This window comes from Pseudopodoces humilis, chromosome 2, assembly GCF_049639895.1.
Source record: "Pseudopodoces humilis isolate 2021_Gansu_Grassland_sample_001 chromosome 2, ASM4963989v1, whole genome shotgun sequence".
Classification (NCBI taxonomy): Eukaryota; Metazoa; Chordata; class Aves; order Passeriformes; family Paridae; genus Pseudopodoces; species Pseudopodoces humilis.
Window position 1 is genome coordinate 112,648,571 of NC_142201.1, and position 23,181 is coordinate 112,671,751.

Consider the following 23,181-nt stretch of genomic DNA (forward strand, 5'->3'; position numbering starts at 1 on the left):
CCAGTGAATACTTAATTACAAGCTGGAAAAGTCCAACTGGAGAGATGAAATCAGGGAAGATCCTCTAGGTCAGGGGAATTGGCTTTCGAACAGCATTGTCCCACTGGAGTGAAACAAAACTATCCTTCCACAGCTGAAGATCTGGCTCATTTAATCCAAAGCACTGCCCTTCTCCTTTTCCTAATGAAGACGTTCAAGGAACACTTTCCGTGGCAAAAAATCAAACTGCTATGAACCTAATTACTAAACTTCAAAGTAAATGTTGCACAGGTTCTTTATTATTGAATTTAGCAAGTAAGATATAGAGCTAAAGTGAATAAAATGAGGGTTTCCCTTGCCTGGGGAATGAGGAATGGGGTATGGAGATTTAGAAAAGAACTCTAGGGATGTGAATCATCCAGACCACTGTCTGGTTGCAATTAAAGCTTGCTACTAGTGCAATTTAGTGCCTACTAAATTCAAAGATAAGCTATAAATCTCCTTCCTGCTCATATGAACATAAATATCTTTGTAATTTTTAGATGGTATTCTCATCAGAAAGGCAGATGCAGGGAATGCATTGTCTTCTCTTGTATTTCCATTTAACAGCACCTACCTAAGTAGAGGGAATGTATTTCAAATGTGGTCTGGACAGAGACAAAAATCAGGAACAGATTTCTTGGCCACTTTATTGTGTAAGCAGAGAGAAACACTGTGAGGGCAAAGTTCAACACTGGGTATTCAAATAGAGTTATTTTGGCAGTCAGGTACTAGAAATGGATATTTAGATGCCAGATGTGTGTGTTTATACTTGAACTGAGTTCCACCTTTTCAGAGTACAGCACCTCTACCCATTTGGTCAGGTGTAAAAATTGTTTACAACAAAGAGAGGCAAAGCTGACCTAAGTCTTGGATTCCAACAGTGTGATGTGGGTGGCTGGGCAGAACCAGGCAGAGATACATCTTTGATTATTTTGTGTTCTCTCATACATTGCAAAGGTTGAAATCCTGCCTAATTTAGCCCAGATCAAGCTTTTAATAACCTGAGTCCCTGAGCACTTGCCCATTTCTGGACTGAGATAGAGTATGAAAGGCAGTGTGGATCCAGTGGAGGCACATGAGTCTGTGATTGTAGGACATTTTTCCTGGTGTTCATGTTAGGAATTCAGTTGCCTGATATCTGCTGGCATTAGCAGCACTCACAGTTGCTTTAGGCTACACCAGCCCCATCTTCTCTCAGGCACCAGATGAAAAACTCAATGTACTTACTCTAGGTACTTGACCCCAATCCTATTTAACTTGAGCAGTCCTCTTGTGGCATTCCTGCCTTGGCTCTTAGTCTTGATTGTAGCAGAAGGACTGGAAGTGGTTTTCATCCTTTGGTCTTACTTCAGTGGTCACTGTTAACCACCAGCAAAGTGTAAAGGGAGCCTATCATGCCTGTGATGCCTGCTGCAATATCAATTTATATTACATTAAAAGCAATGCTGTAGTCTATTAAAGTGACCTTGTGGATTACAGTCTGACCCTCTGTTTTACTTAGCATCAGTGTTGTCAGTTATGGATTAATTCTCATTTTCCTCTGCCCTGAGCTCCAGGGCAATATTTTAAAGTACTGTAGAGGAATTGTTGAGGTTTAGGAATGGTACTCTCCAGTTTAGTGTTCCCACTGAAACACCTTACATCCTATCCTGGCCAAAAGGAGCAGATAGGGTTTTTTTAACTGCTTGTATTCACTTAATAATTTTTGTTTTCCCTTTCTTCCCATTACGAGTTCTGTTTAGTTTTTTTTTTTTCCTGTCACTCAATTTTTAATTTTTCCAATGGCACTTGAAAGATACTGAATTTCAATAATGTTAATCATAGGTTTAAAGTGCACCTTAATTGTAGATATCTCTACTTATTTATTTTTTCTTTTATACTTCTTTTTTAAAACTTTTAAAATTGGTGAATAGTGGACAACTTCCATTTCAAATCTTGGGTTACATTTTTTTTTTTTGTATATTCTAATGTTTTTATTTCAAGCTCTCTATTTTAAAGCTAACTGAACATTTCATCTGAAGTCTAGATACCTCCTTTGCAATCAGGAGCATTTTCCAAACCATTTTTTTCCCTGTTTTTGACCAAGAAGGGAAAACTGACATTTATTTGTAGCAGCACTAGCTTGTAGTACAGTAAAACTAAAAACAAAGCACTGCCAAGTTTTCCAGCTGGAATTTCCCCCTTCAGCTGTACTGATCCTCCTTTCTGTTCCTTTGGATAATTAGTGATGTTTCTGAGTGCTTCTTTTATCAGCAGGGATAATCTCTGTACGTCAGCCTTGCAGCTTTCCATGTGCTCCAGGACATGTTTGCCTCAAACATAAACAAATCTTGCAGTACACTTTGTCCACCCCAAATGGCAGCAGTTTTTGGATGGGTACAGCCCCACTGCAGACCAGCACAGCCAGGACTACACTTCCCTCAATATTTTTTAACCCCACCTCTTGATGGTTTAGATATTGTTCTAATTGTGTTGTCACTTCAAAGTCCTCATAATGCAACGACATATCTCAGATTTTTGCATAATTTGCCTTATCCAAAAAGGAAAAATAGATTTATGCTGCTCAAGAGAAGCCTGTGGGAGATATTTCAGCTGCTGGTGACTCAGCAGCTCATGAAAAGTTCTGCAACTCTGATGGTGCATTGGTGAGAAAAATATATAGGGACTAATCAGGATAAAAAGGGGCAAAGTCTTTTATTAGATTTAGTATTGCATCAATGTCGTGCTTGATGGGAGTTTAGTCATGTCCACAAATATTTAATAAAATAATAAAATTAAAGGATGACTGAATCATGTGTGACTCAGTTTTGTCTTTACTCACGCTTGGACTGGGAATTTAAACAGTAAAGATATAAAATCTATTTGCACTTCATGCCACACATTTTTGATGCAATTATTTGTTACTATTTTCACATCCTCTTAAAGAAAAATTTGCAATGTAATGTTGTCCTGCAATGTAACAAATGCCCAGAGATTGCCAAGAGTCCTCAAGCTTCCACCTACTCAACTTCTTCTAATGTGACTTTTATCTAACTTTTACCTCTAGTTCCTAATGTTTCTTTTGTCTAGGAAAAAAATCCAACTTCACAAACAAAAAACCCACAAACACCTCCAGTTAGTTCCTATATACTACAAATCAAACAAATAAATAAATAAGAAAACAAACAAACAAAAAACCCCTCAAGGTGTCCTGGTATTTGGTCAGAGGCACTCCTAGTGAGAGAGCACAGTGATGACAAGGAGGGAGAATGCTGAAATTAAGACTTGCAGGCAGGAACAAAGGTAGAAGCATCTGCTTTGAACCTGGGAGCCTCCCAAGCATGTCCCAGGTGTGGGCCACATGAGCTGGGGAAGGAATGTGGCTCTGAGGGGTGATGACAGCTCCCAGTCTGTTCTGCCTCAGTCCCAACATGCACCGGTGCATCTGTTGTGCATTTCCAAAGGGTTTGTCCTTTTCTTGCTTTCTCTTTCCCTTGGTAAATTATTTAAACTATTTAAGTAAAAATTGAAACCATTATTCTGAATAGAAGCACAGAAACTCTCTGAAAGAAGATGCCTTCTGTGAAGACAGTCTGAGAGAGTTGTGATTATTCACCCTGGAGAAGAGAAGGCTCAGTGGAAATCTTATAGGATTTTCCAGTACCTGAAAGAAGCCTACAAGAGAGCTGAGAGGGAATTTTTAGGACAGGACAAGGGGTAAAATCTGCCTCACCATTCAGGCCCTAACCATTAGAGCCAGACTGGAAAGATAAATGTTAAGACCTATGTAAAAGGATGTGTGTTCCATCCATTTTTGTCATGCAAGAAATCTGGCTGGTTTTATTACAAGAGAATAGCAACATAATTCTGATATCATACTCAATTGTAAGATAACAGCCAGCCATCAGTGGGGCCTGGATCCTGGCTCAGTGTTAATGTGTTTAAGAGAATAAGCTACGTGGTATAGAAATCATAAGATCATTTAGGTTGGAAAAGACCTTTAAGACCATTGAGTCCAACTGTAAACTCCATAAAACCATTCCATTAATAATTTGTTCAACTCACTGTGAACACCACAAAATAATAGAAGCAGGAGTGTAGAATACAGTGAGAAAGATGAAGAAATAGGAAAGAGAACAAATGCTTGCTTGGATTTTGTTGTGAATTATATTTCAGAGAGTCCAGTTATTGCACAGAAATTAAGAGCTATGACCTCCAATGGTTGACGAAACCATCTTTCAAAATTTCTGGTAAGTGTTAAAGTTTGCAGTTTTAGAAGGACACAAACAAACCAAACAACCCTCCCAAAGCTAGGGCTCTGTCAAACACCTGCAGAGTTCCAAGGGAGGGCTGGCTGTGCAGCTGGCTGCGGGGAAGATTATTTGTAACCTCCCTGGTCCCCTCTCATAGCCATTACCCAGGTCACTAGGGGCCTTTTTGTTGTCCCCAGAGCTGGCTTGTGCTGGGACAATAAATCTGCTGTAGAAAACGTGAGGTTCTGAACTCGCTTTGGCAGATTTTTAATTTCTTCAAAAGTCCCTGCAGCCAAGCACAGAGGGACAAAGTTGAGGTCTGTGCAGTTGCCAGTATTGAGTCCTTGCCTTATATACCAGGGCTGAAGGGAATCATCTGCTCCTCAGATGTTTTTATTTATTATTTTTGTGCAACAAGAGCTAATCTGCAGTAATAACAAATATTTTTTATAAATGTAATAAACTGCTTTTAAAACTCCAAGTGACTGTGGAGTGGCTTTGGTTCAATGAACCAGTGGAGGTTTCTGGACTTTGAGCATCTCTCGTGAAGGCAGAAGCTTCTGAATTCAGGATTACACTAAAGCAAAAAGAAAACCAAAAAACAAACACATGCAGGAGAAGATCTCAGGCAGGGTGGTCCCCAGGCTTGTTGGTCTCTGTGTTTCTGTTTTGCTGAGGAGAGCAAGCGAGGCAATGTGAGACATTGCCCCAGATGTGGGGCCTTCACGTTGGCCACCAGCCAGGAGAAAGAAGAGGGGAAAAACAACTTCTAGGATGAGATAGGAGAGGGGAAAAGAGGTGGAAAAGAGCAGCACTCAGCTGAGCCAGCCAGCAGTGTAGGTCTTTGCCTTTCTGCTTTTATTGTGGCTTTGAAATGCACAATATTGCTGCATTTTTGAGGAAAGCTTGGAAATCACCCCTATTTCTCAATTCTTTTGGTAGAGCCTGAGCCTTCTGTTCCTCTTGACCCACAAGACACAGAAAATCCATTATTGAGATCTCTCCTCTGCCCGTTCCTACTCTGTCTCTACCTATATGGCCATGGTTGTGTGGCTTCTGGTAGCAAAAAGCCACAAGAAATGTGGATATTTCCCACAGTCCTCCCATTTGAAACTGTTGTGAGTAATCTGACTGGATCTGTAATTATTTTTTTTCAGATAACAAAAGCAAAGCCGCTGGTAAAGACAAGGTCATTTGACCCTAAAATTCATAATGTGGATTCTGTCTCAAAATATTTAGGATGGAGTTTGCATAAAATGTTTTCTTTCTTGTTGAGAAGTGGAGCTCAAACAAAACACTTCTTTATTTTCAGTTAAAAAGATCCCAAACGATTTCATCATTAAACCAAAACCTCAGATTGTACCAAAGTGAAATTTTTTATCTATCTTCTCTCCTCCATCCTTTCTTTCCATAACCTGGAATTATTCAGAGTTCCCATTCTATACTGGAAAACTTCTTATTTTTTCATGTGCTTAAAAACAAATTAAACAGAGTCTTTTTGCTTAAGAAAGGGAGAATAAGTGCCCTTGTACAAGTATCATTATAGATTTTCTCTCTCCCAAAGCATCCACCTCCTCAATTAGGATGATTTAATTCATTTTAATGTAGTGGGATTGTTGCCTCCCTTCAGAGAACCACTGTAAGTAGATAACCTCCTTTGTTTATATTATTCTCATGTAGAAGGCTGGTTTCTGTCTCTGGGCTTGCTAAATCTTTGGGGATATGTAAACTCTTTCATCTTTTCCCCCAGCTTGTTTTAGAATGGCATTCAGTGTGACTGTGGATGTGGCAGGATTTGCTGCACAAGTGATAAGGTTATCAAATTTTGAATCCTTCACCACGCAGTAGTTTAATTTCCCCTTGTGTAGCCAAGTTGCCTTTAGGGTTTTTTCTTCTCTCTTTTCCCCTCTCTGTGACAGCAACCAAAACAAGCAGTTCTTAAAATCTTTAGAGATCTGAAGAGGATTTTAAAAACTGGTACCAAAAACTCATGACACCATGTCCTGTGAGATCAAGGCTAGCTTCTTAGTGGTGGGCTTTGCAGAAGATCACATTTTCCCAGGTGCTAAAGGCAATGATTCCACTCCCATCACTTCATTCACTCATCAGACAGAACTGGATTAAAATACACATCACCCCTGTAAGAATACATGTATTTGGTATAGTTTTTCCATCCTTATTTGTTAAGTAACAGAATTTCTTATCTCATCATGAATTTTCAACCTTTATCTGCAGTGAGTTTATAACTAATTGGCCCTTTTCCTGTTATGATGATATTTTTCCATTGAAATCGATTCTAATTGGATTGAATCGTAGCAAGAAAGGCCAAATTATTTATATGTTGCCAGAGAAAATGTGCTCTAGTCAGTAAATCTTGTGGTTGCACACAGATGCCATAACTGAAATAGATAATGCTCTACAGATGCATTAATTTCATAATCTAAAAATGCTCTCTAAAGTATTTTACAGGAACAAATAAAGGCCAGCTAGATGGCACAGCTTAAGAGGGCAGTGGTAAATAAATAATTGCTAACTCAAGTCTGTGACTTCAAAGAATTTTTAAAACCAGCATCTCCCACTAGGTCAAAATTAGTAAAAACTACTTTTCCCGCAGAATTTCTCTGTAACCATATTTATAAAGTCAGTTATTTTAAAGAAATAGGTGATCAAAGCTTAAAAGAACCTGTAGTAAATCCTGTTGTTTGCTTGACACTTAGAGCAGTTGGCATCCAGCCTGGTGTCCTGAGGTTGTGCTGCCAAGGGAAAAAATACGACATGCATCCTTGTAAAACTTGTGCTGCTTTCTTTGGCACTCCCCCCTCTCAGGGCCCGTGTCCATGTGGTAGTTCTGCTTTGTTTTTTCTAATTACTAGCAGCTGAGAGAGCTGATGTCCAGGGGAAAGATCTTGAAACAGCTCTAACAGGTGTTCCAAGGCCAAAGTTTCTGCACAACACAGGTGTAAAATGAGATGTTTGCTGCACCTGATCCACTATTGATCAAATGGAACAAGCACTGAACAAGAAAATACAAGCCTGTTTTCCTAAATAGCTGCATTGTCCAAGGCACTGTGCTGAAAGAGGTGTGAAAGAGCACTCTCTTTCCTTTAACAACTCTATTCTCTGTCTTTTCCAAAGGCTTTCAACAAATGGGTTGAAATCTCTTATCTGTCATGGGCATTTCCAACATGCTGGAAGTGTTTCAGTGCTCTGGAGAACATGTGTACCTTTCCTGAAATGCATCCTTTTGTTGGCTCTTCAGATATTCCTGGGATCACGGACATGGGCAGCTTTAACTGAGGTTCCTGAAAACTACTTATGAACCTTTTTCCCTTGGAAAATGTTACATTAATCACACTGGTTATGCAATGTTTGGAAACAATTGAAATGTTTATAACAGATGAAAACAAATAGAAAATATATTCTGCACTTCTACTGCAGTCAGTAACACCTGTGTGAAGTTGAGGTTGTTTTTTGTACTTTGCTATGAGCAAGGTCTTGTACAATCAGGTTTTAATTTCACTTTATTTCTTGTAAGTTATTCATAAAATCCAACATGTAAAATTTAGTACCTGTAGTTAAGTCCAGTCTGTTGGGTCTTTGTGCATCCAAAGGATATTTCAGGCTACGTGTGAGCAGTATTTTCATAACTGGGTGTTTTGTTTGGATGGAGTGACCTTGATATGATTCTTTGTGCCCTAAATTTTATTGCCTTCACAGTGGAAACCTTTATCCTGCTCCCTGCAGCGAGTGCTGGTGTGGTGCCCCCTTTGTGCCTGAGGCTGGAGTCCCTCTCCCCCTCAGAGTAAGATGCAGGGGACTGGGGTTGGTTTGTTACTTTTTAAAGAATCACTGGTCATTTGAGGCAAAAAATATGGAGAATGTTACAGAAAAAAATCAGTACAAAAATAGGGTGTAGGGTCTTTGAGTGATGGGAAAGGACTGGCATTTCCATGCTTGTATATGTTTGTGGGTATGGTCATGTTCATAGCTCTGCTTTAGAGCTGTTCTGACTGAGCCTGAAAATGGAGATGTGGCATAAATTGGACTAAATTTCAGCAAGAAACAGTAAATTCACTGAAAATATTATGATGGCACCTGCCCTGTTATATCAGCCCCTGACTCAAGCTGCAGGTGCTTTGTACTTGGCAATTTTTGTGGGGTCTGGAGGATTTTTGTATGGAAGCTCTCTGCTATATGGCTGACCAGGGACCTGAGTTTTTGTCTAGCAGGGTGATGCCCAGGACCAGACTGAGTATGGTTTCCTGCTAACACAAACCTTGCTGCAGTGGCAGTTGCTACTAAATTCATCAAAGTATTATTAGCACTAAACCAAAATATCTACACAGAAATCACTGTCAAGTTTCTCTCAACAAAACACCAGCGATGGCACCAGAGGGACAGGCAGGAACTGATACCCAGAAATTCCCCCTGCACAGGAAACAGAACTTCTTCCCTGGGCACTGCCTGAGCACTGAACAGATTGTCCAGAGAGGTTGTGCAGCTCTTAAATTAGTGCTAATATAGCCAAAAACAATGAGAGAAGCCTCAAAGCAAAGAAGGAGAGACCCAGAAGAACAAAAAATATTGGCCTGTAGACAGAATTTCGAGTGTTCTGGCAAAGATGAACACAGAAATGGCTCTACTGGGAATGAAAAAAACACAGGGAACATTTGGAAGAGAAAGCACAATAAATGGGGAAAACTGGCAACAAAGAGCAATCTTAAATTAACTGCAACCTTGTGTTAAGTCTTCTGCTTTGTTGATTCTCACTTCAAATTTATGTGACACCTGATATGTTTCTTAGTTTCTCAATAAAGCATAATCTTGCATTAAAATAATGTAAAATGGAAAAAAATGTTATTAAGAAAAAAAAATATATATCTAGGCATCTAAACTGTGTTTATGTGTATTTTTTTTCATGGCATAATGACTGTTAAGTACTGCAAACTGTAGAGCAGAAAATCCTGTGCTACGCTTCATAATGTGCAAAACCCCCAAGTGACTAGGAATGTACAAACAGATTTAAAAAATACTCAAGTAGCTAATAAGAAGTAAATTAATGTTTTTTTTAAGATTTGTGTATTGTGTATTTCAAATAACAGGAAAGGCAGAAAGTGCTGGCCTCAAGGTCTATAGCTTTCTTTTCACTTTTGAACAAAAATTTAGTGAGAAGGAGGAAGTACTGGTCCCAGTTAGGGTTTCTTTCCACATTTTTGTTTCATAAAAGGAAATTTGTGAGCATTTGCCTCAGAAGTGGCATTTGTAACCTCTTCCCTTGCCCTCTTTTCCTCAGCTTGTAGGAAATAAGAATTTTATCAGATCTCTGTTTAAGACCCTTAAGACCTTTCATACTTACCTGAAATCAGGTCGAGGGGAAGACTCCTCCATACATGAACACACACTGACCTTAAGTGCAGCAATTTCTTACAGGTGAGGTTAAAGTTCTGTCCCAAGTCACTTCTGCTCACAGAAACTTGAGAGGGCTGATGTACCTCACTGTCATCCTCCTTTATTGTGCCACACTTTCTGCCTTTCTTTTAAAATCTGACCTCCTTGTCACAGCACCAATTCCTTTTTGGGTGTAACAATTTCTGAGTTCTCTGTTTATCTTCATGGTGCACTGGCCCTCTAACAGGTGGTGGAAAAAGGCTGATAATGGTTCACTGGATTACATCCTTTACTGTGGGCACTATTTTGTGCAGGTTTTGTTTTATCAGAGTTATTTAATGATAATGTGAGCAGTGAAAGTTCTGTGATCATCTGGTAGATTCTAAATCCTGCAGAATTTCTGTTTGATTCCAGGCCATCTGTGATTCTTCTGTTGCTGTGAAACATTTGTTTCAGTTGTGCTACTATAAACCCTGCAGTACCTCCAAGCCTCTAATTATTGTTATTGATCTCTCAGCAGATAAAAGAGTCCTCCAAGCCCATGTCTGATTTCTCTTTGGTGTATTGAAAATATGGGGGGGTGGGGAATGTCCTTTTTTCCCTTTCTTTAATGAAACAAACCTATTGGCAAGCACATTGAGTTAAAGCTTTCACATTAGACATGTTTTCTATGGAGACCTGACATGTTTGTTTCATATGAAGAAATCACACTATTTTGTTCAGTCAAATGCATGAAATGTCTGATCATCCCTTGTAAGCTTTCCTCCCACAGCACTGATTAATCAGTCCCTCTGAAAAGATTGTATTTCTGCAGCTGGAAATAAAGCATTGATAACTGATTAAATTCTAGCTCTTCAAATGTTCTGTACACACAAATACAGCATTTACACACATAAATAATTACTTAGGTTTTACACAGACTTGCCTGTAATTTATGCTAAAATATCTGAATACTTGGAGACTTTATGAGTTTACTTTGGGAGTTTGGAGGTATTTCAATCACTGTTATAGAAGACCCACACATTTTGAGTTGTGGAGAGTTTTCCAACCTTGATGATTCTATGAAACTATAGATCCCAGGACAGAATTCTGCAGGAATTCCACTGGTAAGTGGCCTTCAACTGAGGTGAAAGAAATATTCCCAACTTTTCCTAAAAGCTGAGACCCATGTATGTCTGTTGAAACTTAGTGAATTTTCCAAGATTTACATGTTCCTATAACTCCTCGCAGAATTTGCTTGGAGACTCCCTGAGCACCTATAGTTTGTAACCTAGCTTTTCTCATAGTCGTCACTTTTTACTCTATTATTCTTCTTACTTAGAAGAGAACTCTGAGGTTGTCAGTCCTGTAGACTGTGAGCTGCAGTGATCTCGGATTCTGTGATAAAGGTTAACACAGCAAGGATTATGTCTCAAGTACCCCTATACTGGGGAATGTCTCCCTCCATCAGCAAAATTGAATTTCAAGTTGCTGAACTGAGATGGTGTCAGGAATTCGCTGCTTCTTTTTGAAAGTTCAGGGGTGGCAGCTGAAGTGTCTAACACCCACTTAACAGCCTACACTGGAAAAATAAAAGCCCTCAGAAACAAACTACCAAGCTCACTGATTATTGCACCGATTTTGGCATCTTCTGGCCCAGAAATTTTTTTGCAGCATTTCATCTGCTGGGCAGCTGAAGTGTGTGCACCACCAGGACATTCCTCCATACAACTTACAAATATTTTTGTAGATAGCCTGAAATGTTAGGTAAATAAAAATTAACTCCACAGCCTTATCATGATTTATACAACCTACACTGGGATTTGAAAGCCTTTATTTTTTTTTTGCAGCTTTATGTGACTGCACAGTTTGCAGTGGAACACAAAATGGAACTGGAATGGAGCCTGGTTTGTGTGAGGAGAGAGGCACCAGTAAAGTGAGAGGGAGCCAAGGCATCCAGTCACAAACCCTGTTTCCTGCAGCCCCCAGCTCTTTTCTTGGTGGTCTGCTCCTGTCCAGAACAGCAACATGGCAGAGGGGCAGGTTTCCCTCCTAGGATCCTCAAATTCCCAGCACAGTGTAAATGGGAAAAGCAAAGCCAACACTTAGGAGCATTATCCTGCTACTCAGCTGTATGTAGTGTGAGGCAAATGTTAAACATGTTACTGTCCTACATCCCTAGGATGAGGTATATTTAAACACTTCATCTCATTGGCTAAAAAACCAGGCTGGAATTCACAGAATATTCACAGGAATATTCACAGGAATATTCATAGGAACCTGTAAGCATTCCTTAATAATGATTGGACTAAAAATTCTGTCTCAAGTATTCTGGTGAGACCTCAGTGTGACCTCATGCACAGCCAAGATTTAGCCAGCTCATGTCTTGTTGGATTTCCCTCTGGAAACCTCACACTGTGACTTGATGCCCTGACCATTTGAATGCTGATTTTTTTTTTTCCTCTGCCCCCCTGCCCCTCCTCTTACCAAGTTGCATGGAGTAGTTCTTGAATTTTGCAGTGGTTGTGAGAAAATAAATGTAATCAAAGGGCCAGATCTGTTAAGGACTGGCAGAGCTCCATGGACTTGCTAAGGTTGTACTGCCCCAGCATTCATAAGGGTCAGATGGTCACAGGCTCGTGAGAGCAACACGACATTTAAGGCTTTGGCCAGATTCCAAATTGGTGTGGTCAGTCTTGCTTTTCTTCATAATTGGGGGCTTATTAGCTTATATCTACTTGCCCTTTGTAAATATGCAAAATAATAATTTTAAACATGGCCTACTTAGCAAAATGGAACACTCAGCTTGCCAAAATGTGTCTGTGCTTTCTCTTACAGCACCATGGCTTTGTATGAGTCCTTTGAGTCCTCCCTCAGTGATTTTGCACATCTACAGCTTTTATGGTGTGCTGTGGTTGTGGGTGCAAAGCTCACAAGCAGGTGAGGAAAACGGAAGCTCCAGCTCTGATTCTCAGCTGCAGTTCTGAGACTACAGATGAAGATTTTTCTCCAGACAGAAATAGGGAGGAGTTAGGATACTGTGACTTAATCTATAGGACAGCAGCACCTCTCTTATGGGCCTCATTTTCTTGAGGATGAGAACAAAATAATTTTAGATTAAATTTGGCTTGTTAGAACTGTCAGAGTGCCTTACTCTTCCACAGTTTCATTCATCTTCCTGAGGAAAGAAGCCTTTGGATCCAGCAGCTGACAGGAAACAGCAACTAATGATGATTATTTGTATAATCTAGAAGTACTTTCTCTTCCTTTCATTTGGGAACACTTGCACTCTCTCTCTGTGTCCCTGAGTTCATCTGAACAGCAGCCAAACTGCATCACTCAGTTATTTCATTAGTCTTTTAGAAAGGACAGGACAAGCAAGTGAGCAAGGCTGAAATAAGAAGGGCTTCATTTCAGGGATGGAAAAAGGCTTTCTCTGTGCTCTGAGATTGCACTGGGAAACCTGAATTTTTAAGACACATGAGAAAAAATATTTAATATTCCTGATTGTAGGATAAGCAGGAGAAAAAGAAGAAATAAATGATGGGCAGAATTCTTTAATTCATTAATATATTTGGAGAAAAGTTTGTGGTAAAATGTTACCTCTAACTTCTTGCAAGCCTGTGAAACTCTAACGGAGGCTCTGAGTCCTTAAATACATCAAATGCTGAAGAAAAAGTGTAAATGGGAAATGAAATTTTATATCAGTTCATTGGTCATTCTTTTCATAGACTCATAGTGTCACAGGATGGTTTGGGTTGGAAGGGACCTTAAAGCTCATCTCCATTCACTCCATGCCATGGGCAGGGACACCTTCCACTATCCCAGGCTGCTCCAAGCCCCATCCAGCCTGGCCTTGGACACTGCCAGGGGTCCAGGGCAGCCACAGCTTCCCTGGGAACCCTGTCCCAGGGCCCTCACAGCCGAGAATTTCTTCACAGTATCTAATCAGACCTGCCCGCTTTCATTTTAAAACCATTCTCCTTTGTCCTGTGACTCCAAGTCCCTCTCCATCTTTTTTGTAGACTCCCCTCAGGTACTGGATGGCTGCTGGAGGTCACCCTGAAGTCTTCTCCAGGATGAATAATTCCAGTTTTCTCAGCCTTTCCACTCATCTGTATATTGTACCTTGGCAAGAAAGGCAGGAAGAGACATCTCAGCAGAGATTTTCCATAGGAATTAGTGTTTGATGTAATTGAGATCACTTTTATTTCCATTTCTGATGCAACAGTAGTTTTTCAGTACCTACAGCATTCACCATTTGGAGTTCAAGGAAAGGTGATTTCTGTGATCTTTATTCTGGAAAGACACACAAAGTTTAAGTGAAAGGTAGGTTTAAGTAATATAAAGCATTAGTAAGGGAGAAAAATGTTTGCACAATTTGCATTATAAATTAGTGTTCTTGTTACTTCACTGTCCAAAGAAAATTTGTGCGTTTCTGTGCCTGAGGACATCGTGTGGGAAGTACAAAGCAGTTTTTGATGGTCTACAAAAAAAAGCAAAACATTTTTTTTTTAAATTAAAAAAAAAATCCACTTGCCATTTAGTGGGTTTATCTGATCCTGTACCTGTGTACTGGTTCCCAGCTTCCAGGTATAATAAAGTGTGTTTGTTTCTGGGGGTTTTCCATTTGATTTTTGAAAAATGATTTCTCTATACTCTTTCTCAACAACATGCTTTGTCCACACCTGTTACTCAAGTCTTCTGTGCTGCCAGGAACCTTTCCCAGTTATCCTTTTGCCAGACTGTTTTACTACAGATGTGTTTTGGCATGGAAATGACATCCACACTTTTTCTTTGCAGTCTGGCAGGGCTGTGAGTGGCAGTCATGACCTCACTGATGCCATCATCACTGTGCAGAAAATATAATTATGGTGTAGCTCTCTGAGGATCTCTGTATTTTGTGTGGTGGTACTTTCATGCAAGGATTTCAGGGAGGATTGTTTTTATTCCCTGTCCATTCCTCCCCCATTTGGCTGGTTACCTGTTGCCAGTCCTGCCTGCCAGGTGACTGCTGAAAGGAAAAATCAAATTCCCCCTATGCCTGTGGCTGAGGGAGCAGTGTGCAGAGGGAATTTTTCAGCCTCTTGTTTATCAGATGCTTGGTATTGAGCTGGAAATCAAAGTCTGATTTGCCTGTTAGCATCCAGCTCTGTTTAATATCAAAGACAGCTGTAATGCTTGCACAAAGCAAAGCCTTAGCTGATCAGCTATCTCGGTTTACTGTGCAGGAAAAGGCCAGAGAATGCTTTCATTTTAATGGAAATGTGGTTCTGCAATACATAAACAAAGTTTACTCAGAAATCCTGAACAACAATCACGCCGCATGTTGTCTCTTTGTTTTTGTTTTTGTTTCAGGGTTTCTGGTGTCCTTTCCAGTGGAGGGGTTGTTAATGTCTGGTGCTGTGGGCCAAGAAAAGAAGGAACAAGCTTGAAAATCCCCAAATCCTCTTGTAGGACCAGATCCTTCCTTTGGATGTGGTTCCTATTGAGTGCATCAGATATTGCCCAAGTGAAGCTAAGCACGGAGCTTGACCTGGTGATTTTGCAAGCCCCAGTTTAAGTTTCATGTGTACTTTTATCGAGTTAAGCAAACAGCTGTTTCTCCTGTGAGATAAATGCCCCCCTCTGAGATGTCTCCAGGCCATGTTTGGCTGCTCTGGCTTTTCTCCTGCTTCTCACAAACCTCTCTGTCTGGCCACGGGGTGTCAGTAAAAGACTGCGAAGTGATTTTCTGCAACTAAATATACATGGATTCCTCTCAGGCTCTGGGTGTTCATTTCTTAAGGTGGCCGAGGCAAATTTGAGAATACAACTGCCACACACACACACACACCAGGAGTATAGAATAATTAACAAAAGCAGCTCAGATCAGTAAGTTTCTCCTGAATCATGTCACTATTCTATTTGAATTCATTCATACTATAAGGAAACTAAATAAAGAAAAATAGTTTATTTTTTTTTTCTTGTTCAAGCAAAACCACTATTCCCAACATAATTAAAAAATACAAAGCTGTTGTATTTTACTGTATTCATATTTCTTGTGCATTATCCAATATGTAATTGGAATTCCCATTCCTGAAAGGTGCTGTCCTCCTGCAAGGTCATCTGTAGGAAAATGCCCTTACAAATGTATGAGAATTCAGGGGGTTCCACACAATAAAAATAAAAATAAAAATAAATAAAATCTATTTTTAAGGCTTTTCCTCCTTCCACCAATGAGACAAAATTCTTTTCTAGATTCTTTGGCAGAATGGACTCAAAAGATGTGAATATCTCACCTGAGACATGAGCTGAAAAGTCAGTCAGCTGAAAAGTGACAGATGAAAAAGAGATTAATTGAATGGAATGGGTAATTCTGTGTATGCATATAATCACTCTTGTATTTACATGTCACATTTATTATATGTTGAATTTTATTCCAATTTCAATATATTGAAGGGGTAACAGCGTTAGAAGAAACCTGAAGAGTTTTGGACACTTGTCAGGAAACAAATGACCCTTGGGAGCTGGGCAGGTATCACAAATATTTGGGGTTATGTAATAGGCACATTAATTGTATAGCACTGCAAAAATTATCTGCTGTCAAAAAAAATGAGAGTTTCAGTCACTTTGGTCCTACCTCTTTAGGCTTCAGAGTTCTGTGACCACTAAAGTTGAGTAGTCAAAATAATGGTGCCATGTTCAGGAGAATACTGCTGCATTTGCTCAAACTCTACTCAGACCTTAAGGCAAATTAGAAAGATTAAACCATGTGAATACTTTAAAATAACCTATTTTGATGGTAATTTCTTAGAATAAAAAAAATAAAATAAAAAATAATATCTGCAGCAAACTCTTGGGCCATTTAAATTAATTACACATTGAACTCCTGTTCAGAGTATGAACAAAACAGTAGAAAACAGGATTTATGCAAGAAGTTTTCTTTTGCATATACAAAACTGAATACTGAATTCCCCTCTAGGTGTTCTTTCTCTTTCCAGAGTGGATGGTAAAAGTCACAAGTATTTGAGAGTTACCATGCTACACAGTTGTGGTGTGGAGCAAGGAGCAAGGGTTTAACTAAACTGAAGCTGTGTCAAAAACCTCCTAATAATAGATAACCTGATTTGTAGGTGTACACAACCTGTGCATCTAAATTAGGGGGAAACAACAGCTGAGCACTGCGGAATTCCCATTTTTTCCCTGCCCTGAGTGCCACTAGAGGTCCTTTTGTGCTGCAGACGTGTCACAGCTCCTGCCCCTACTCTGTGCTGGTGGAAAAGAGCTGCAAAGTTTCCACCATTGTCATTAATATGACAGCAGGTCTGGAGGTCAGACAAAATTTCTGGATCTAAAATGAATTATTTTCCCTGTATTGTCAATCAAATCAAAAAGAGCATTTTTGTTTTACTTTAAAGCTTGAGTCATCAACCTTCTTAAGTGTCCTAGTGAACCAAAGCATTTGTTTTAATTATAAGAATTTCAGTTATATCAAACCTGTGATGCTCAATATTTTTTTTACAGAAGTTTTTATTTCAGCAATGAAACAAAAGACTCTTAACTGTTCTGTTGTCATTTATCGTGGTTGGAACATGAAATACTTTTCTGTTTTAACAGGATCTAGTACTGAGAGTGTTCTGTGTGTAACATGTTCTTAAATAGTTCAGATCAGAGCCTATAAACATAATGTCTTTCAGCATTAATGAGAACAGATAAGCTGGAGCCACTCTACTTTTACAAACTTCATTTTATTAGACGTAAACAGATCACATCCCAAATTAGATTTGTGCAGTGGCAGTGACCCAGCACATATATTGAATTTGCAGAGCAGAAAGTTAATTTTTTTTTTTTAAACAGGTACTTTGAGTAAATGTTTCTTTATATATGTACAACATGATTAATTTCAAAGTTGCTCAATAGCAATGTAATAATTTATTATTTTTGTACATTGCCTCACCATTTTAACTACAATGGCTTCAGAGAGGAGTGAAAGTGAAATAAAGGAAGGGTCAAACATCTCAGAATTGTATTTTTTGGGAAATTTGATTAGGAATCTCAGCTGGGAGCTTTAGGATGATTATCAGGAGGGTGTTTGCTGGACCTGGTCCAGTTCCTGCCAAGCTGGAATGGAGAATCCTGTTAAATTGTATCTCATTTTTTCAGGAAGAGCCCCTTGTTTCCAGTGAAGGAATCCCCTCAAACTGTCCTAGACCTCCAGGAATGAAGACTTTTATTCTACATTTTAGACTGAGGTCAAATGTAGCAAAAAATGAGTCAGCAGTGAGTGGTGGTTTTTCACAATCACAATAATTCATCACTGGACTACCCTCACATGAGTGGGTTTTTCACCACTAGCATTTTCTATCAAAGTCTAATATTGTGTAAAAGACAATAATTAATTTGGGAATGTCCTAAGATCTGTACTGTACAGGAGATCAGCCTCAGTTACTACAGTGGCAGCTTCTGGCCTGATGATTTATGCCTGATGTTTGCTTCAGCAGTTATTTCAAATGTTTAATATTTGCAATTTCAGTGTTTTCTTTCATAAAATTAAACCTCTTGTGTTGGTGGCACATGTCATGTTTCCCAAAAGCAAACAGCATAAAAAAAACTACTACCTTTGGCTGGTTTGAGAATAAACAAAAAAATACTTTAATTAAATCTAAGGGATTAGTGAATGCAAAAAAGAATGAGAACAAACATACAAGTAATTTAAGAGATCAGAAACACAGCCAGCTAACTTCAGGAGAGTCAAAAAATGGCTTGAGTTTTAAAAGTGCATGTTAAACAAAACAACAAAATAGCTCCTACAGCCTCCCCCTGTATAATTAAACATTTTAAATTATGCCATCAAATTTGGGGAGCACTAATCTGTGACTCAAATAAAATTACTTCAAATAACACTTTGTTTTTTAACAGAAGTAGTGATGATTTAAATGCAGTTTGACATAAATTTAAGCCTGAGTGTATATACAAATGTATATACACATAAAAAATCACTTTAGAACAAAGAAAATCTATCTCCTAGGAAGCAGTCTGATAATTTCCAAGATAAGCTTTCTTTGAAGTGTGACTCTGCCCCTGAGAGCTCCCTGCCACTGGTGCTGGTCCAAAGTGACCTCCTGGGAGGGTTTTAGGCAGGAAATGCCCACCAGGCTTGGGCTGGAGCTGGTGTAGGATTGGAAAGGACAGGGAGATGTTCCTTTCTGCCTGCCTGGGTTCTGCCTCTCCCTCCAGAGCACTCCACACCTTTCTGAGACATTTCTCAAACTCTCCCACCCTTTCAGTGAAGAAAGTTTTTGGCAGTGGTGTGGGTCAAGCTTTAAAGCTCTCTTCAGGGGTTCAGCATCCTCCTTAATGGAACAGAATAGGGAGTCTGCAGTTAATATTTCTCTGTTTGCTGATGAGGTGTGGAGTGACAGGGACATAGGAAAGCTGTGTTTTCCAGCTTCCCTTGCTTATTTGCCTCTCCATCATTTACTTTCAATTAAAAGATTAGTGGTAGTTTACTTCAACCACTGTGGAATGAAGCTCCTGCTTCTCTAATTACAGTTGAGGAGGGAGGAAGGATAAAGAAATAATCTTGTAGGCTTGGAGAAGGAAAGAAGGAAGAGCTGCCTCCTAGCAAGCAATCTTTGCCCTGAACTCTGCCACGGCCACTGAAATTTGCTATTAAATGTGTCAAGAACGAGATGCAAATTATTATTTGTATCTCAGTATAACCTGCTGGAGTATTTTGCATTTTAAGGGTTTAATTGAAGCTCATTTGTTGCCAATGTATACAATTATTTATTTCAGCTGAAATAACCCGCTTTAAGTGAATATTTGGCCAGTAATGCAGGCTTGCCTCTGAGGGCAAATCCTCTGAGCTGCAGATCACAACACCCAGGCAAGTAGTTCTACACAGAAGGGTTATTTTCTTGGGCTTTTTTTACCTTTTTAATCCTCTTATTCTTTTCTTTGCAAAATAGTGAGGCTTTTTTACAGTTACAGAATGGCCCTTTCATTATGGGTTATATGATTGGTCCTGGAAAAAGGATGTTATGCCTGCAAGTCACCCAGGTCAGTTTACGTGTAATGTGGGTAATGTCTGTTCAAAGCCTGATGTGGTAAATTTAGCCTTGCCATGCTACCTGAAATTGGGCTCTTGGAAATGTTTCCACAGCTTTATCACCAACAATGGGGCTGCTGCTTCTCTCTGATGAGGTATTTTGCAGAGATCTGAAGCGATCCAGAGCTCAGCTGTACCCTTTTGTCAGTCCTGCAGGTGGAGAGAAAATGGGAAAGGTTTTTCTCTGAATTTCTCCAAGTGCTAGGAAGCCTGGTCACATTAGATAAATTTAACATGTCAGCTGTTGCTCTAATTTTCTCAGTGGCAAGCAATGGAAGCACTCCTTCCAGTGTTTGGCAATAAGATGCTAAATCCACTTATTTCCTTTGTTACTCAAACAAATGTATCCACCTTCAGGCTGCTTGTGTTGGTTCCATGGGAAGCAGAGCCACTGAATTCTTTGTGGTGATACAGGTGGCATTCAGGTACCTGAACACCAAAGTGACTTCAGAACATGTTAAATTTATTGAAAAGGACATTTATGGGAGAAACCAAATAACCAAACCACAGATCAATATCATTCTTGCCTCAGCTCTGTTTAACTGAGTATGTCACGGGGCAGAGGGCCTCAGAGTTATGTGGGAACCACACAGGAGCCATCAGGAAATAAATTAATGATGCTCTGTTGAAAAGTGTTTTTTTTCTTGGAGTGCTCTTATGGATCAACTCATCAGGCTGGAAAGTAATAAAAGGAGAAGGCAAGATGACAGCCAGAGCTGGGCAGCTGTGTGGGGGTTACAGAATACCTTAAATTCACATTTTAGCTGACACTTCTCATTTTTGACCCTTGTCTTTGTACATTAACTCCTCTGGGCAGTCATTCATGTTCATTTAAAGGCTGAATAACAAAATCTGCACTTTTCCAGACTTAACAGCAATCCACCTTATCTCGTTCAAAGTGCCCTTTTCAGAAGAGATTTCCAATTATCTTGATGCATTTAAAATTAAATTTATTTGAATAGTGTTGGATTCTACAGCAGTGATATCATGAAACTCTAGATTGTGGCCTGAACAGCTCATTGCATGTGTTCCTTCTTCTTTCAAAAGCATAAAAGCCTATATTATTTTAAATATCCTATAGTTATTGTCGTACTTCTGTAGTGCTGTACAAATAAGCTTTCACTAGACTCTCTCCCTTTAAGCCAGAAAACCTGAGTCCTCTTTATTCCTACCAACTAAGATGAGACTAATCAGCTTCAACTCACAACTTAGTTAAGAAAATCCATTCAGAAAGCATTGCCATTGATTTCATAAATGAAGTAGCCCAAGTCCCCCCCATTTCTTCCACAAAGATGGAGCTGGGAGAAATCACCAGTGCTAAAATTCTCCATCAAGATATGGAAATTTATAAATTGCTGAATGGAACTAATAAAATACCCTGAAGGCAAGTCTGCTTTCTACTTCATTGTGGCTGATACTCATCAAAATCAGTGTTAGGAAAAAGTAGGTAGGGTTTAAGGTTGAGAATAGCTCCCTTCCCCTAAAAAATCAGCAGCTGTCTCATCCTGCTGCAGCTGAAATCCTGTCCTAAATTGTAGATGCTGATCCCAATGCAGGCTCAGAGAGGGGTGCCCTCAAATACAGTTTGTTTATTCAGGGCAAAATTCAGATCAGAATATTTAAACCAGAGTAATAATAATGATAAAAATCATAGTCCATTCCCTTCACTAATATTGTAGCATTTTTTGATCAATTCATACCTTTTCATTTAAAAAAAATATATGATATGATAATGATAAAGAGTTTCTGTTAGTTTTGTGTCAGTAATCACGGTGGAGTTTTATCTTTATTAGTGGAATAGGGTGATACCACTTAGTCATGCTCCCATACTGCTTTGTAGTCTGGAAATATGAAACTTTAAACATATGTGGAGCAGAATTAACCCTGCAAACTCATCCGGGAAAGTGTTGCACCCAGCTCTGTTTATTCTAGAAATACATTTTTCTTCAAAGGGATTCAAGTTCCTCAAGCACCATCCTCCCCTGCCAAAGCAAAGCCATCAAAAGAGATGCCGAGAAATTGGACATTTGTTACTGGTATCCTCTCCCAGCACACTTTCTTTGACAATGGCAGGAATTTTTGCCTTCCTCAGATGAAGAAGCAGAGCCCCCTGAGTTCACTGCGTTCACTGCTCCTGCTGACTCTCACAACCCCTGCCTTAAAACCCCAAACCCACCAGTGGATTCTGAGCCCTGACAGATGGTCCCAGGCTGAGTGCAGGGTGTTTGGGGTTGAAGCATGAAGTCATGTGTGTGATGGATCTTCACTGCTTCTTGCTCACCCTTTAAACATCAGTTTATTGGCTGAAAAATGAGGTAGAAGATGGAATTTGTCTGGGATCTTTCATTAAAAATTGTATTCTGTTTACAACTCATGCTTGCCTTTTCTTTTTTCTTTATTGTGTGTTGCTGTGTTCTGAGCTCAGGGATTCTTTTAAAATGGAAAAGGAGCTCCCAGACAATGTTTAGGTCCTGAGAGTGAGTATATGACAGACTGTCAGAAATTTGTGCAGCCACTTGTTGCTGTTGATATCTGCTAAAGGTCTGGATTCCTGCTCTGCTGAAAGGTGGAATACTGAGAGAATCCACAGCTGCATTTTAAATATATTTCCTTAACTTGTATTCTATGAACTGTCATATCAGGGCATAAACAGAACACTAAATGAGGCTGCCAAAAAAAAAAAAAAACAACCAAAAATGAGCTGCTTTTTATTAACCGCTCACAGGAGGATTGCCAACAACAGAAATCATAATCATATGAGAAAACTTCAGGTCTCACTTTGTAAATTGATAGTGATTTTCTCTTTCTTTTTGGTTTTTGTTTTGTTTTTGGTTTTTTTTGGGTTTTTTGTTTCCCCTATGGGTCTGACACACAAGTTTCCACACCTCTGTGGTGGTGTTTGCCATACAATAGAACCTCTTGAAGAAGAAAAGAGAAGAAACTCCACTTTTTCTGAGAGAAAACTCGAAATGCTCTGGCCTGTCCACATCCTTAGCCTTGCAGATGATTGATGTCACTGTGGTTTCATGCAGTGACATTGTCACTTATGGAGGAAAATGGTTTCAGTCTGAAGGAACACTGCCCAAAATGATCAGGGTGTAAATATTTGTCATCAAGTTCACCGGAAAAAGGTCACATTATGTAAAGAATTACTGTAAATGGGTAGAGAGCAGGATGGGTTTGGATCTACAGCTGGAAAGCTCAACAAGGCTTGAGAAAGCCAAGGTGGGAAGCCATCCTTGGGGTGCACAAGTGAGGGGTGGCACAGAAGAGAATTCCTTCTGGTCAGGGAAGTTTATGTAAAACCAAGATTTCTTGAGGAAAAAAAGGTATTATGTTCTCGTTTTCTTCAGCAGTGAAGACATTGTTACGAGGATTGACTAAAAAAGACTGGTGTGTTTTGGGGTGGTTTTATTTGCACCAGTGACAAGATCATTGCCTTGAGGCTCCTGATGGTTTTTATGAGAA